Source organism: Pyrgilauda ruficollis, unplaced genomic scaffold (assembly GCF_017590135.1).
Source record: "Pyrgilauda ruficollis isolate IOZ18807 unplaced genomic scaffold, ASM1759013v1 scaffold23, whole genome shotgun sequence".
NCBI lineage: Eukaryota > Metazoa > Chordata > Aves > Passeriformes > Passeridae > Pyrgilauda > Pyrgilauda ruficollis.
This window is the reverse complement of record NW_024522539.1, coordinates 5,720,388-5,726,994: the sequence shown is the minus strand read 5'-3', so window position 1 is coordinate 5,726,994 and position 6,607 is coordinate 5,720,388.

Here is a 6,607-nt window from a genome sequence, read left to right as displayed (position 1 = left end):
ATAATCTCCTTCTAACAGTCTGGGGGACTTTCTGTCCCTTAGTTCATAACATAACATAGTGGATTACAAGCTGAATTCAGCCCACAGCCACTTTGCTATGAGTCACTACCACCACCACCACATAAGGCAATGGCATTTTAGTGTGCAACGTGCTGGAAAGCAGAAATCTCCCCCAGCGGGATGGGTGAAAATGAAAAAATGTAAAGGCATTGGAGCAGTGCAGCCAGATTCTTACTCAGCATAAATCAGGTCAGTTCAATCAAACTACTGAACTATTTGTGTTCATACCCCCTCCATCTCTGCTTCCAAATCCAAGGGCTACTGTAAATGATTCAGCTTCAAAGACAATAGTTTCTCCTCACAGAACATTGTGTAATGCAGGACTGTAGGATCAAATAATGCAATAAGTATTTTCTCCTGGTGGAACAAGCATACACAGTGTGCACCTGCCTGGGAATGTGTAAAACTCACCACAGATCAATAGAGATTATCCAGAAACTGTAGGAGAACTTCAATAAACTCTGTAGCAGAGAATTTGAACTAAAATGCTTTCTCTAAATAATTAATCAGGGCTGCTGGTATCTCACTAAATACTCCAGCTCTGGTTTCCCTGCATTTCTTGATATACCAGGACTGCATCTGCACCAATCTTTTCCAACATACAGTGTGGGAGTAGTGAATAAATGAGTCCTGTCCCAGAGACCCTGGCAGCATCTTTGAGCAAATCAATGTTTTTTACACTGCACAGAGGACTTTTACCCTACCTGTCCTACCTGTGCTGAAGGGGAGCAGTCAGTAGGTGCCATCTGTACTACTGAAATTCAATGCTTTGAACCAGATGATTTCAAGTCAATGATTTCCAAATATTTTGCTCTTCTTTACAGAATCTGTGGCACAGATAGCTTGCTTAACAAGCTCCATGGAGAGTTTTTGAACCCGTGTTACATATCTATCAAACAATGTCTTAATAATAAAAAAAGTTTCAGGAGAAACTAGTTTTCTCCTTAGTTTTCTCCTTAATACAATGCTCTCCTCTGAAGCTACAACAAAAGACACCTCTTTTTCCACAGTTCAAAGCAACTTCTTTTAAAAGGTAGGCTCTGCTACAGACTTTGATTTTTAAATCCCTTGCTGCCCAGACCCAGTTAGCCTCCTGTGTTTGCAGCCACAGTTGATTGTTGTAGCCATTAGCACATAATTTTACACCTGAAAAATACCTATTGGCATGCCCTTCTGTGTAATTTTGTTGTCTTTGATGGCAAAGCAGCTTCCTTTTGCTTCTGGCTACCATGCCACTGAGAAAGAAAACTAAACTCATTTACCCTCCTAGATTATGTCTAAACCCATATACCTTCCTTGATGATCTTGTCCCTCTGGAACAAGAGCAGAGAAGATACTTCAGAAATTATACTGGATCTGATATTTCTCCAGTTGCAATGGGTTTTCAACCTGGGGCTGTGATATAGTCCTCCTTCAAGAATGCTTGATGACCATGGTTCTTTTGGACATTAATTTCAGATAAATTTTACTTCCAGCCTTGTGAGACTGGAGAGGAATCAGAATGGAATCTTTTTCCTAGTGATACATACAGTCTTCTTTTACCTGTCTAGAATCCTGTAGAAACTTGCATCCCAAGGGCTGATCTGTATTTTGAAAAAAAAAGAGACCAGGTCATCAGCTGATTAAATCACACTAGTTCACTGGCCAGTGTTCAGAGCTGAGAATCCTCCTGGAAATTCCCCAGGGACAGACTGCTCTTCACCACCATTGATTAGGATATTTGATGGAAAGGCAAAGGAAGGGAAATAACTGCTGAAGACCTGCAAGAGATGTGATCTATCTTGATACAATCATCCCCTAAAATAACGTTCAGTCATTGGTGTGATGTCTTCCACAGCCAACTTCTTCCAAAAGTGTTTCAGAGTCCTGTGCTCTGAGACTTTCCTCCTGTTATTTTGGCAGTGAAAGAGAGGTGCAAAAAGTCAAGCAAGAATTAATAAGGCTTAGGGCTGGTCTCTAACAGAGATGGCACCAGGTGCATTTATAATCCTTGGATATGAAGGCAAGAGCTACTGTTATTACAGCAATTTTTTCCACAGTTTGTGGATCAGTAATATGTCAGGGCTTCCATTTTCCCTGGCGCAAGAGCTACTGTTATTACAGCAATTTTTTTCCCCCAGTTTGCGGATCAGTAATATGTCAGGGCTTCCATCTTTCCCTGGTAAAAAAAAAAATCCCAAAAAACCCCCAACAATAATCAGAACCCTGTAGAAGAAAAACGCTTTTCTGCCTCACAGAGGTCAGGTACTTTTAGTCACATGCATATAAATAGCAGGATTACTTTTCCTATATCATATTTCTGTATATTGTCTTCTTAAATGTGCACCTGGGATAATTTTACATCCATGAGAGCATAATCAGAGTTCCTGTTACAATTTTTGTTGGTAAAAACATGCCATTTTTCCAAACCTGAATAATTTAGGGGGAAAAAATCAGTTTCAATGAATGTTTCTAATAAAAAATGTATCAAGCAGTTGACAGAATGGCATTTCTTAAATGAATTTTTTTTCAGTTTGAAACATATCTCCATGCACCACTTTTTATTTTTTTATGCCAATGAAAAGGGCAACTTTCTACAGTATAAGATGAAGAATTTATAATGCACCTGATCTGATCTGAAAGCATTTTTGTTGTGAATTATGGGGTTGCAGTCTAATATTTTCGCTTTTAAAAAATTATTATTATTATTTATACTAGTTGGAAAGAGGAACATTTTCAAAGTTATCCTGAGGTAAAGTAGCATTTTTCTTAGTTAAAAAAAAAAAGTAGGTTAAAAATTAGAATGCTAGACTGCAAGACTTCCTTGAAAACCTGACAAAGACCTGGGAGCACTTTTCCTGACAGCTCCTCAGCTGTGAAGCTGGGAGCACAGAGACCTCTTTTCCCCAGATTCTGGTGTATTTAAGGTTCAAGATTTTGGGGACACAAGTTGCCCATACATGAATATATTCATATATTCGTATAACCACAGCTGTGAGGGATCTGCAGTTCCCACCAGGGGAAAGCTGCGCTGTCCTGATGTGGGGGCTGGAGGGACACAGAGATGCCAGGAAGCCAAGGGACAGAGCCCAGGCTGCTCAGCCTGCAGCACTTCATCCAGCAGCTCAGTGATCACTCACTGCTGCAGTGCTCAGCCTCTCTGATAATACTGCTGTCACTTATGGCTGCCTGAAATCCAGGATGCTGCTCCCCTGGGAGCTGTGATTTCTTAGGCACCTCAAAAATCTGTCTCTTCATGTGTGCAAGCAGATCCATTAATTGCAACCTCACTAGGAATCTGAGACTGGAACTTCACAGAAGCCTATCTACATAATCATCTTTCTCCTTTCAGTGAGGAAAATTTCTTCTCAGGAATATTTTACAGTCAGCTTTGTGACTGCACAATGTCCTTATGGTCACTGTGGGATCTGGGCACCTTCCCATTGCTGTCAGCAGAAAGCAGCTCTGGGGGTGAGGATGTTCTGCAGGAGGAGTTGTCCTTCAGGCAGAATATTAAACTGCTCTGCCATCTGTTTTACAGGGATTATTCTGGTGAATGCTAAAATTCCCTTGAAAGCATTTTTATGGTGTCCCTGTCGTGCTCCTTCTCCTTAGTGTTCAAATAACCTCTCCCTCCTGCTGTTGATTTTGAGTGTTCTCCCTTTCTGAGCAGGCAGAAGGGCCCTGGGTGGCAGCTCCCAGCCTTGGCTCTCTCTCCCTGCTGGATCCACACCATGGATGTGCATTTTGCATTTGTGTGTGTGTGCACCCACGGCTTGTGCTCCCACAAAGCAACATCCTCACTCTCTTTGCTTTTCCAGAAACTCCATCAAGCCCCAAGGTGCAGGATTTCATAAGAAAACCCTTCTCATATCTACCCTGGTCACTAATTTGACATGATTTCTGTTCTCTGATAGAGCTCAGGTCTCTGGCAAGGCCTGGGCTCTCTTCATTTAGTACCAGGCACAAGAAAATGACCCTTCTCTGCATCCCCTCCAAGCTCTGCTGCCCTCCAGCCCCCAGTTTATCACCTCAGCATGCCAGACTTACCTATGTGCCCTCTCAGAGAGGCAAATGCAGGTGTGGATCTGCTTTTTTTAAACATCCCTTTTCCTAGAGTAGACACCATTTCTATTATGAGGATATCCAAGACTTCAGGTTCCTATTTTAAGTTGCAGAGCTCAGATGACTGAATTCCTGGCTAAGTATGCAAAATCTGAGCTAACTAAAGAGCTAAAGAGCGCAAGAAATCTGCAAGGTGCATAGTGTATTTTAAAGAAATGAGGAAAGGATCTGAATTCTGATGCATCCCAGGTTTCTGTGTCCAACACAGTTTAATGGGCTGTTTTGGGCAGACCCAGAATGAGGCTTTCCTGCCTCTGCCTTCCTGCCCCTGCAGACTCTGCCTTATGGAGCCTGACATTTGTTGTGTCTTTAAACCGCACCTGTGTGTCTCAGAAAGGGAACTGGCAGTTTAAAAGGGTCAAGGGTTGTAATTAGAATCATTTAGATTGGAAAAGAACTATAAGATAATTAAGTTCAACCACTGACCCAGCAAGTGCCAAGCCCAGCACTAAACCATGTCCCCAAGTGCCACATCTACATGTCTACTAAACACCTCCAGGGGTGGTGACTCCAGCACTGCCCTGGGCAGAGTGTTCCAATTCTTGACAACCCTTTTGATGGTGCAATTTTCCTAATATCCTGTCTGAAACTTCCCTGGCACAACTCGAGGCCGTTTCCTGTTGTGCTGTTATCTGGGAGAAGAGACTGACACCCACCCTGCTACAATAGGCTTGGTGAGATGTGTATATTTGTCTCAATCCTCATGCATCACTGTGAAGGGTAATTATAGCAACCCAAGCCTGCCATCTTTATGACACATCATGATTTCGCATCTAAATGCTAAATGGGGCTGTTAATGAGTGAGTGCAGCTCAGCTTGAGTGAAAGGGTGTTAAAGAATCAGGTCTGGAGTGAATCAGCCTGTGCATATGTGGCAAAGAAAGAAAACAAGTGGTGTGAAATATAGAAAGTGTAGCATTCTGAAGTTATAGCCTGCTTCTCTGCACTGCCCCTTCTCCCAGGGTGATTCCAGAAAATATCCACCTGCAAACTGAATGGGAAACCAGTCACTATTTTTTGCCATGACCTTTTCTTTGAATTGCTTTTCTTCCCCATACAGGTGACTCTCACTGGTCTGTGAGACTCATCAGCTCCTGTCATTATTTCTTAGGCTGCCCAAGATGTGATTCCATCTGGTAAATGCCAGACTTTGTGTGTCAGTGAAAGAGCATGGATGCTTCAATAGGTCTTTTCTGAGTTTGTGATCTTTGGTCCTGTTGTTGTGGGAGGCAAAGAGCCCAGTTTAAGCCTCAGCAGCTTTTAAATAGAGAACAAAAAGATTTCCAGCACTTGGTCTTTAAGAACATACTTTTACCTTTTGAAAAGAGAGATAAGGTCTGTGCAGACTCAGAGTCTGATCAGTTCTGCTATTGATCATTATTGTTATTGTTACTTCATTTCCTAAAACGAGTTTTCAATTTAGTTCTGTGGCAACCAGAAAGGGACAAACACAGTGAGGTCACTGCTCTTCCTGCTCCAAAATTTGAGGTCACTTTGAAGCATGACCTGTCAGCAGATGATTCTTAAAGACTTCCAAAGCAAGGCCTGATGTTCTTTTGCACATATTGTTCTTTTGTTTTTTCTCTTTAAATAAAAGGCTCCTTCCCTTACTTTTCAAAAGAAAATATGTCTCTGTGGAACTACATTTTACCGCCTTGGAGAACATGATGTTCAGTCATGACACAAATCTTTGTGTAATCAAGAAAGTTACTTTGGGACTGGGAGGTTCTGAGACTCAAAAGTAATTTTGGACTTTTTTTTAACCATTAAAGGTAACACTCCAGCACTGAAACAAGAGCTGTAGAGCTCACTTAAGTACTGATAGCTGTCAGATGTATTAACTTCCCTGCACATTAACAGCTCAGGTGCCTATGCAAATATTTCTCTTTACCCCTCCCTGCACTGTCGACTCCTATCATTATAACCTGATCAAAATGCATTTGGCATTTTTAATTTTTTTCCTATTCCTTTATTGATCACTCTTTTTGAGCCCTGGAAGAATGCCGTGTTGCCTTTTTCACTTGATGCAAAATGTATGGTGTGATTCAGCATAAAGAAAGGGAAGAGGAGACACGTTGAATGTAGTGACAAGCAGCAGAGAAAAGGAAGAGGTTCTGGCAGGTTCTGAAGGGGCTGTGTTGTAATTGTGGGCCACAAATATACAGGTAGATAAACAGAAGGGCAGAGGAAGCTTTTATGAAGTTCCTTGGAGCAGTTCCAAGAACAGCACAGGCAAGGCATGACCATTAATCCATGCAGAGAGAGAAGTCAGGCCTCTGCTCCTTCCTTACCCTGAGCATTTGGGCTGCCAGGAAATCACAGCATTTGCAGCAGGAGTGATGCCCCTCTGAGCATTTTATTATAGAGAGTGCTACTGAATTTCTCCTCTGAAGTAATTTTAGCTGCATATAGCACTGTTATTTACAGTGTGTGCGTTTGCGTGC